Genomic DNA, 10,874 nt, shown 5'->3' on the forward strand with positions numbered 1-10,874 from the left:
AAAAGGCAAAAACTCTGCTTTAAACCTTGCTGAGCTATCGCACTGTTTGCACATGTGAATGTTGACTAATTTGCACAGGAATAAACAGCCAGTGCTGCACTGTAGCCTTTCTCTGTCGTAAAAGTATAACGTACTGCCACTCCTTGTATCTGTTTCAGTTTAGTGCTCGAATTATTCATATTAAACCTGAAGTGGGCATGCCCTTAACCGGGTTGAATTTTGGCCTGGGTTATTTCCCTCTGGAAACACTTGGGAAAGAAATGGTAAAAATGCTAGCTCTATCATAATCTCATTAATAAATGCTGTTAATATGTTGCACAACATGGCCTTCCACACATGCAACCTTGTATTTGTTGCCTTCTATTTCTAGCCACACCTTTATAACCTTTGAACATTTCTGACACATTTTAAGTAAAAAAAAAAGAACAGTGCACAAAATGTCCCTATTTATATTTGTATTTGTTAAAAGTGCATGTAAAACATATTCATGTTCAGTTCAACTCATCTCTAGAATGCTGACACTCACATATATAACACATGTGACTGTATAGCAGCAAACATCCTTTCGCTAGTACTGCAGTTGCTTGTCCTCATATGGCAGCCAGCTGGCATCTCATTCGATGCCCGTGTCTCATCCTATATAAATGTTGCCTGCCAGCTTTGAACCCCATTAAAAATATGTTATAGTGTTGAGTGCCTGTATTGCTGACCTTGGCCTAGCATACAGTCTATAAACGGATGCAATTATACCAGGCCTTTGGGCTCTCATGGTGGATAAAATGTTATATCATGTATATATATATATATATATATATATATATATATATATATATATATATATATATATATATATATACAGTGGAACCCACTTATCTCGCCCTCGGTTAACTCGACAACCCTATTAAGTCGACGTTTTTGAAGTGGAACTGCCAAATTCTCGCTTTGTCTAAGCATTTTTTATCGGTTATGTCGACTTTTTTATGTCGCCGAACCCTAATATCTCAAGCACAAGGGGAATTTGCCATTTAACGTCGGTTATCTCGGTGCAGCCGCAGAAGAACTTGCGAAAGTGGCGGAAAAATCAAGGATTACAGCTGCTACAGGTGTTGTATTGTATACTGGTGAATCTCTGCTGTTAGTTAGTGCACATATGCCTTTTGTTGTTAAATGTTATGCGATGAACGGGAGGCGAAAGTAGAAGCGCGGCGCTGAACACGACACGGGAGAACGTGGGATGAGCAGCAAAAGCATAGAATGAACACCGGCAGGATCGGGGGAATCCGCGATGCGTTTTGGGAAGAAAAGCGCAGCCGTTGAGAGAGTGCCGGTGGGAAGGCACGTACCGGAATACGCATGAGCGATAACAACGACCGCCGTGAACCAACATATACCAACAATAACGGACGGTGAGAGTGTGGAAGTTTAAATAGGAGCTGGTGATGATGATAAACGAGCAACATATGTACGCGATTGAAGCCTGGAGCTTCAGAGAAAGCGGCTGAGAAAGCACCGAAGGGGGCGTGGCAGGTGGATTCCTGACAGATAAACATGTACTGTATGTATTTTTGTAGCATGCCTTCATCAAACAAATCGCGGCAACGCTGTTGTGTAAAAAAACCCTTTAAAAACACGTGCATGCACATTCTCATTTATTAACGCACATCATGTACATAAAGAAATTTCAAGCACGTTAATATATTGCCGCCATATTGATTTTCGTTTATCTCGATCATCGGTTATCTCGATGCTTTTTGGCGACCCCCTAGGACATCGACATAACCGGGTTCCACTGTATATATATATATATATATATATATATATATATATATATATATATATATATATATATATACATTATATAGTTTGGAAAAAGTGTTAGGGACGTGAATGAGAAGGGGGGAAATATGTAATATTATGTTACTAAATTACTTTAATTGTGTTTAGGAAGTTAGGTCATATGTCTTCCAAAATCAACCAACAGTGAAATATAACATTACATATTACTGCAATGATAGTAGAGAATTAGAAAAATATTAGTATGCAAATACCTTCGTTATTAGCATGCAAATACAATCGACAAAGGTGTTGTATAACCCATACATCAAATCAACCTTTTTTTTTATAACCAATGACATCCAGCAGCTATTTTTAAGTAAAGCAGATTGAGAAAAGCAGTGGGACATGTATTCTTCAAAACGTCCATGTGTATATTAACCTGTTTATTAAACTCCTCGGATTCGTCATATTGAAATGCAAAAGAAATCAGTCACAAATCCTGAGTAAGCCACCTGTTGGAACCATAACCTGGAGTTATCAGGATGGTTCCAAACATCTATCAGACTCCTGTCACACTTTTACACTCATCGTGAATCAAAAGTCTCCTGGTGTCAGGTGCATGTGGTATAGTTGTATGGATGCCAGTAATGAGAAGGGGGCAGTGGTATGTACGAGCTGCACTGGCAAGCATTTCTTTAGTATGTCCACGATAAACTGCAACCGTGCACCATTGAGCAGTCCGAATGGACATCAGTATGAAAAAAATAATGATTACCACAAGGCAGTTTGATGGAACAGGTTGAGGGAATTAAAATGGGGCATTAAACACTGTGTTCAGATAAGATGTCTAGAAGTAAAAAGTAGTCAACTAAATGGTTGTTTGTCTGTGTGAGAAAGAGCCATTAAGGCTCAACCATAATGGTTTCATAATAGTAACTCTGATGTACTCATAGCTTGTAGAACATTTTTAGCCTTCCAATTCAATATTTTGACCAGTGTGTGTGTGTGTGTGTGTGTGTGTGTGTGTGTGTGTGTGTGTGTGTGTGTGTGTGTGTGTGTGTGTGAGAGAGCAAGGTACAGTGAAACAGAAAGAGACAAATGTGTATGTATGCCACAGCTTAGCATGCACAGTGTGTGTACACAATATGTCTGTCAGGGCAGATGTGTGTGCTTAGCAGCATGTGGTACATGCCATTCACCCTGTACCTTCACACTTGCCCTCAGATTGCCCTCAATTTAGACTGGCAAGTAAACAGGGTAGAGCTGTAAGAAACAGTGAGCTAAAATGGAGAGCGTGGTAGCACATCAGGAGCTAGTGACACATGTTAGCCTTTATAAATAACTTTCTGTATATAATAAGCACTGGGTGAGGGTGCCAGCTGGGCCGAAGGCTAGCCGCTCTCAGTTCTTCCATCGTGACATTTTGCCTGCATTACTTAACATCAACCTCAGCAACCTCCCCCCAACACCCCCTGCCACACACCGACTCAAAACACACACACACACACACACACACACACACACACACACACACACACACACACACACATACACACACACCCCTCCTCCTCTTCCCTTTTCTACTCACAGATCAGGCTCTTCATCTGAGCATCCACATGCACTACATCTGAACTTGTCAATTTCAACTTATCACACAGATGAAAAGACCCACAGCGAAATGCTGCAATGCTCAGCTTCAAACTGTGCAGCTTATTATTTAAAGGACTGCATGAAAAGAGCACAGAGGCTTTTTTTCTGGCATCTAATTTAAGAGGAATCTTCTTGGCAGGGTGTTGTTATTAACTTGACAATGTTCCTTAATGACTCATTAACCTGCCATACAGCTAATATGTTATGTCTGTTGCTGTGTCTAGTCAACGTCTTTCCAAAAACATCCTCTACAATTGTTAAATCAAATTCCTTTCTCACAGATAACTAGCGTAATATTTTGCTAATGTCTGCTGATTGATTCAGAGAATCGTGCTTGAGTAAATAATATTCTAACAAAAATTCTCCCTTTTCGTAGGTGATTTTTTTTTTTCCGCATAGAAAAGGGCTATTATGATTATTATTACTCTTAGCACTCTTCTTGCAATAATTAACAATAATAATAAGAATGATAATAATAAAAGCCATCAGCATACAATTATTATAACATTTTATATATTTAAATATGATTTAAGTATTAGTAGTAAATACAAGTATTATAGTTGTTGTTGTTAACTTGTTTTAATACTTATAGGCAATCATTTAAACTGTAGTTTATAAATAAGTAAAAAATATATTTACCCTAAAATAAATAGTGAAATAATCTAAAAAAAAAATAGGAATAAATAATATTGAATAAAAAATAAAATAAATAATAAGGAAAACAATAGAAGTTCAAATGTTTTAACTGATTGTTAAATGGTAATGTGTTCCAGATCTTTGCTGTTCCTTTTTGATTCATTGTGTAAAAAGATGAAGATGATATGAAATATTTCTATATTTCTGCTGGTTGGCAGTAAATGAGCTAAAGCACGTTAGCCCAGATGGACTCTCTATGCTTCTATATGATGAGGTCTGAGATTCGGGTTTCTCTTTTGTGCAGCTTCTCTTTTCATTGTCTCTATTGTTATGCACAAAACTAGTTAAACCACTTGCAGTCAATTATCAACCAAGGTGTTTGACAGCCATCATTGTAAGCGATACTGCTGGCTTATAAAAGGCTTCTGATGAGCCGGTGTTAAATGAATTCTGAATAAAACCCCAATTCATCAAAAGTAAAAAAAAAAAAAAAAAAAAAGCAGTGGTTTTGTATAGAAATGGCAGTAAGAGAGAATTAGGAAAGAAAAAGCCTTCCTTTCGCTCACAGATAAAGTTGAATCCAGTCTCCCCACCACCAACCCCTCCCTCCTGATCCATCCTCGTCTTAGCCTATCATACTCAGTATCCAGTCTTTTAGCACAGTATAGCTGGAACTGCTGTGCTTCCAATACCTTTTTTGTAGCGAGGTTAATTACTGGCGAGGCTTGAGAAAATTACATTCTCAAAATAAAGTATTATGATTGGCTCTCTGCTTGCTATTTTAAGTAGTGCATGCTTTTTCATGTGAGATTGCTAGGAAACCAGATTTGCAGACTTGTCCAATATCCTGTAACCTCATTTACGCTCCTTATTAAGTGCACTGTTCTGACATGCAAATTACCATGCCATCCCCAAACACTGTAACTCACAATAAACCTGTTCCTTTTTTTTTCAAGTAAATTGAGTACAATGTTCTAACAAGCTTGTTTGTATCAAAAGACTGTTTTCGTTCTGTCTTCATGTTCTTCTTCGCAGAAGGTAAAGTGAGTCGCTGACATTTCGAGCTCCAGAAGGGCACCACTCCTCATTGAACAGAGCCAAACTCCAACATTATGGAGTAGTTTCAATGCATGACTTTCCTCGAATTCCTTAGAGGAATTATAGCCAGGGGGCAGGTTTTTGGTGAATAGTCAACCAAGCAACCCCCAACACACTTTATCACCACCACTAACCCCTGCCACTTCACCTTGGGAGCATCTAATTGGCCTTTTTGAGCCATGTGTAAATACGGTTAAAAAAAAAAAGGCAGGAGGTGCCAGCATGTGCTCTTTCACTCTCAGCTTCCACATGATCAACCTGTGTCAAGCATGGTTTATGTCTGCTGTGCTTCCACTTCACTTACTGGATAGCACACATTTCACACCATTTAGTACATAAGATCATGTCAAAAAATCATACAATATTTTCCACAAATATGACCGGCAAGCTTCACATTAATAAAGCTCACAGCCACATGTGCACCTTTACACCAACAGCATTTACAACAGATAACCACTGCAAAGGATGTTGTGTCCAAAAAATATATCCATATTAACATCTGAATGTTATATGTCCATAATGGCCATTTGACCATAATTAGAAATCTTGTAATTGCTTGGAGAAAACAAAGTCAACTTTTATGAGAAAACATCTCAGGAGTAAAATCAGTCAAAATCAATTGATTATAATTCAGAAAGGAGTTCCTGTTTTGAGTAGCAATACTGTAGGTAAATCCAAATGATGCACAATGGAAATATTCATGTTAAATGAATGGACACACCTAGTACATACAGATATATACAACAAACTAGATAATAGGCAAAAACACAAGAATTGGACAGTGAATGACTAGAAGAACGATCTTTGGACACATTTGAAAGGTTTGGCTTTGACAGAAGAACTTATTTAAGACAAAGAACAGGTGAGATGTTAGCAGTCTGTCTCACACAGTCAAACATGGAGGTGAAAGCTTAATAGTTTAGGTTTGTTTTAAAGCAGGGAAGGTTGGAGAATTATTCTGGGTTAAAGGACTGAACCAACATGGCTACCATTCCATAATTCAGCACTATCCAAACCTTTCTGGCCGTGACTAATTGAAACCAAATTAATTCATCATACAATAAGACATTGAGTATACATCTAAGCTCTGTAGGTGTTATCTATCATGAAATGGCCTGCTCAGTCACCAGACCTATTAAACTAGACTGGAATAGACTGGATTACAAGGTCAGAAAGAAATAACAAACTATACAAAAACACCACTGGCAAGTTTGACAAGAGCAATGACAAAGTATTTCAGTTGAATGTTTGGAGAAACCTACTGTCCAGATGCCAAGACTGTTTAAAGCTGTTATTCATGCTAAGGAAGGATTTTTCAGTGAAAATCAAGTTTAACATCTGTACATTTATATATTTGTTTTGCTCAATATATATCGTCATTCCTTTAAATGACCTAGTTTGTAACATATAAACAAAAAGAACATGCATGCATAATATTGATTTGCAAATCTCATAAATCATACAAAATATAAGCTAAGCTAAGATAAGATATACCTTTATTTGCCCCACAGCAGCAAAGAAAAATAAATATGTAAAATGCAAATATGTGAAAAAAAAAACATAATACAGTATATACACAACACAATGTATAAATACAAAAGAAGATAAAAGAGACCATGAATAAGTAGTTACACTAAAAAAGAACTTGTGACAGGGCCATGTTTACCACTGTGTAACATCTCCTTTACTTTTAACAACAGTTTGCATACGTCTAAGGGAGCAGGTAGCTATGTGGTTAAGATGTTGGACTTTTGATCAGAATGTCATGAGTTAAAATCCCACCACCACTGCTGGGCCCTTGAGCAAGACCCATGCCCCTAAAATTGCTCAGTTGTATGAATGATGTAATTGTAATAAGTTGTTCTGGATAAGGGTGTCTGCCAAATGCTGTACATGTCTGGGAACTGAGGAGACAAGTTGCTGGAGTTTCAGGAGAGGAATGCTGTACCATTTGCTTTTGATACAAGATTCTGACAGTCAAGGGTTGTCTTTGTTGTAATATGCATTTCATGATGCGCCAAATGTTTTCATTGGTGAATGGTCTGAACTGAAGGTGGAGAGTTCAGGACTTTTCTACTATGAAGCCATGCTTTTGTAATGGATGCAATATGTATATATTTTAGTATTGTCCTGCCGAAATTTGCATGCCTTCTGTGAAAAAGCCATCTGAATTAAAGCATATGTTGCTCTTTTGCCTGTATATAGCTATCAGCTATATGTGCAAGCTGCCCATTCCATATGCATTAATGCACCTCATACAATCCCAAATTAAGGCATTTGAAATGAGCACTGATAACAACCCTGGTCCCTCTCCTCTTTAGTCCATGGTTTCCAGTAAGAATATTTCCAAAAAGAACAAGTTTCTACTTTGCCCTGTTCACATACAAGGGGTGTCTGACACTATTCCGTAATTTCCATTACAAAATTATGCCTGTTTTTAATGCAGTGCGGACTGAGGGCTGGGGGCTATTAAGCATTTAATATGTTAGTAAACCATAAAATGACACATTAGTGTATTATTATGTTAAAAACAAATGTTTTATTCTACATAAAATATTACTGTATCACTGTAAAGATTCTGTGCACATTATACGTCTTTTGTTACTTAATATGCAGCTGCTGTTGTAATGCATTCCAATTATTCCATTTCAAGGAAGAACAAAGACCTGCAAACATACCGAATATATGTGGTAACCAAATATAACATTGTATATCACACTTGGTATTGTGATACTCTTGAGTTAAAGCCAGCTGGATGGCAAAAGGCTTTGATTTTTTTGTTTTTCTTTTTTTTAGCATCAGCACAGACGTATCATACAGAACATATATGTGTGTCACATAATATTAGCAGCTAACATGCAACTATTTTAAGCTTCTTTACATTAAAGCCCTACAAGAAGCAGTGTAAAGCTATTGTTCAGTACAGGTCAGACATATGTGACATTTCTCATTTAGCTGTCCCGTGAGGATCTTACACTTGAGACTGAGATGGGGAGAACAGGAAAAGAACATAAGAGTTAAAAAGAGGTTGAAAGCCCCATCTGTCGCAGACCACCCCTTACAAAGATGACTTCAGCTGCTGTATGCTGTATTCAGAACCGACGCCTTGGGTGTGACATCCTTCTCCTGAGGACAACCCCCAGTAGCAAACGCACACACACACACACACACACACACACACACACACACACACACACACACACACACACACACACAAACTTGCATGCATTACTGAAACCCTGTCAAGTGCTGACTCCAACACGTACAGAAAGATCAGAAACTTCAGTCCACTTATAATTCATTCAGCAAAGTTAAACATTATTCACTTGCTTCTAAGTGCTTTTGGTGAAAGTTAACACACGTGCTTGAACTTTTAACACATGCTGATTCTCAGTTGAAAGCAACTCTGATTATCTCCAGGTCTAAAATCACTTTGCACTTAACCCCTAAAGCCATTTATAGCTTCATTACACTCTCATATGAGGGATATGATTACCAATTAAACTGTATCGTGCTTTGGAATCTCCACGGAGTGAAATTTCACCTACAAGCTGTAATTTAGTATAATTGTCGAGTCCTAGTTGCATTTTTCACTTGGACTCGATCATCTGGATTTGCATGAACTAGCTTTTAGCACAAGTCAAACATTACCTTCTCAATAACATATTTATTAGTCCAGCTCATTGACCCTTTTTAGCTAACTACCAAAAATGTAACCTGGCTCATTATAGAAGCAGACGACTCTCCACTTTCTACGAAAGGTCCTTTTTTAATGTCCTGCATGCAAGTCTTGTGAATTCCACAGAACAATATGGATGAGTGCTTTTTTTCTTTGTAACATGTGCATGTGACTGACCTCTGAATGTTTATAGTCTTGAATGCAAGAAACAAAGGAAAGACACGCAACATAGTGGCTGAAGAGTACTCGTGACCGGCTATCACCACTTAACACAAGGGCGGTTAATTAGCCAAATCTGCCACAAGGCAACCCTCAAGAACCATCTGTATAAGAAAGAGAGAGAGAGAGAGAGAGAGAGAGAGAGAGAAAGCAGTGTGTGTGTGTGTGTGTGTGTGTGTGTGTGTGTGTGTGTGTGTGTGTGTGTGTGTGTGTGTGTGTGTGTGTGAGGTGGGTGGAAGGTCAGTGCTCTGCTTAGTAATCAAATGTAGCTTGTTGTGATTGGCATGTGAATGGAGCATCTCCTCAATGATAAAGTAGCAATAAGGAAACACAATGTGCAGCGAGAGAAAAAAGAGACCAATGTCAATACATACAAAGGCTTTTACTGAGAAAAGGCAGTCAAGGTGGGCAAGAGACTCTTTAAATGGACACACGATTAAAGTTACAAATTATAGTTCACCCAGAAAGACCTGCAGACTCAATAACTCATGGACGTAATATTAAAACCATTGCACGACTGCACATTTTGTGTGAGTGTTTTATTCATTCGTTCTTTCATTAGTTGTTCATCTTTAGACACAGGAGGCTAGTTTGTCACAAAGAACACAAATCCACTTATTGTCCCATCTGCATTGTATCGAGAGGTAAAGGGAGGCTTGAGGACCCTGTGGAAACCCTGGCAGACATAGATAGAATATATGAAACACCACACTGACAGTAACCTGAGCTCTGGATCAAACAAGGACCTTTGAGGTAATGCAGTCATGCCCACCATACAATATATATATATATATATATATATATATATATATATATATATATATATATATATTCTTACTTATTTATTTTTTATCATGAGATATCAGAAATTTATTGTTATGAAACCCCCACAAAAAAAAAAAATTCCATCATACGTATATATTTGTATTGCTTATGATTCATATAAGCTGAGTAAAATTGGTGGTTCATGCATAAAGTTACTCCAATTATTTGCCAGAAGCTTTTAACCAGAGTTTAATTTCATAGCTTACAAATGCAAGCAAATATTGGCAAAATGTTTGTAGGGGATTTGCTACATAATGCTGGGTCTCCTCTTTTAATCACAGCACATTGTCCAAATCTTACTTTAATTCTCATCGACGATCACTAAAAGCCTTTCTGCTTCGGTTTAAGCTGCCTTTTTTTTCCCAGCTTAGTGTGGAGTAGGGAGATTGGGATGAACAAAGACAAATCTGGGACATTTATTCTCTCCAACTGTATCATGAAATGGGAAATGTTCATTATAATTCTACAACACTGATGCTTTTGGCTATTAGTATTGAATGCTAATGAGCATTGTTGTTAAACTTCATGCTAATTTGTAGGGCATTTGTGTAACAATATTGTACGTTAAGTCAATTTAACCCCTTGCTTACTAGCCTTGGAGCTACATGCAAGCATATATAAGACATGTGTCAGAGATTTCAGTTGTCTTTGGAGCTTTAAGTAGCATGAATAAGCAGCTGAATTAGCAGCTCACCACCTGTCTGGCTTAGCCACCAGTAGAAGAAAATCCTATTCCATTGCTACACTGACAGTTCAGAAGTCTTCAGCTTTGGAAGCTTTTACAACACAGCAGGGCCAAACACATGACAAACCAGGGTCAAGCAATGTGACCAAAAGGCTGAGCGACTGAGGATGAGGATATCTTCAGGGATGGGTTTAAATAACATTTTGAATACCCTGTCCTTGCTGACAGGAGTGTGAAACCTCACAGAAATGAAGAAGAATCTAGACATTTGCCTGAAGACACACACACACACACACACACACACAC

Source organism: Silurus meridionalis, chromosome 6, assembly GCF_014805685.1.
Source record: "Silurus meridionalis isolate SWU-2019-XX chromosome 6, ASM1480568v1, whole genome shotgun sequence".
Taxonomy (NCBI): domain Eukaryota; kingdom Metazoa; phylum Chordata; class Actinopteri; order Siluriformes; family Siluridae; genus Silurus; species Silurus meridionalis.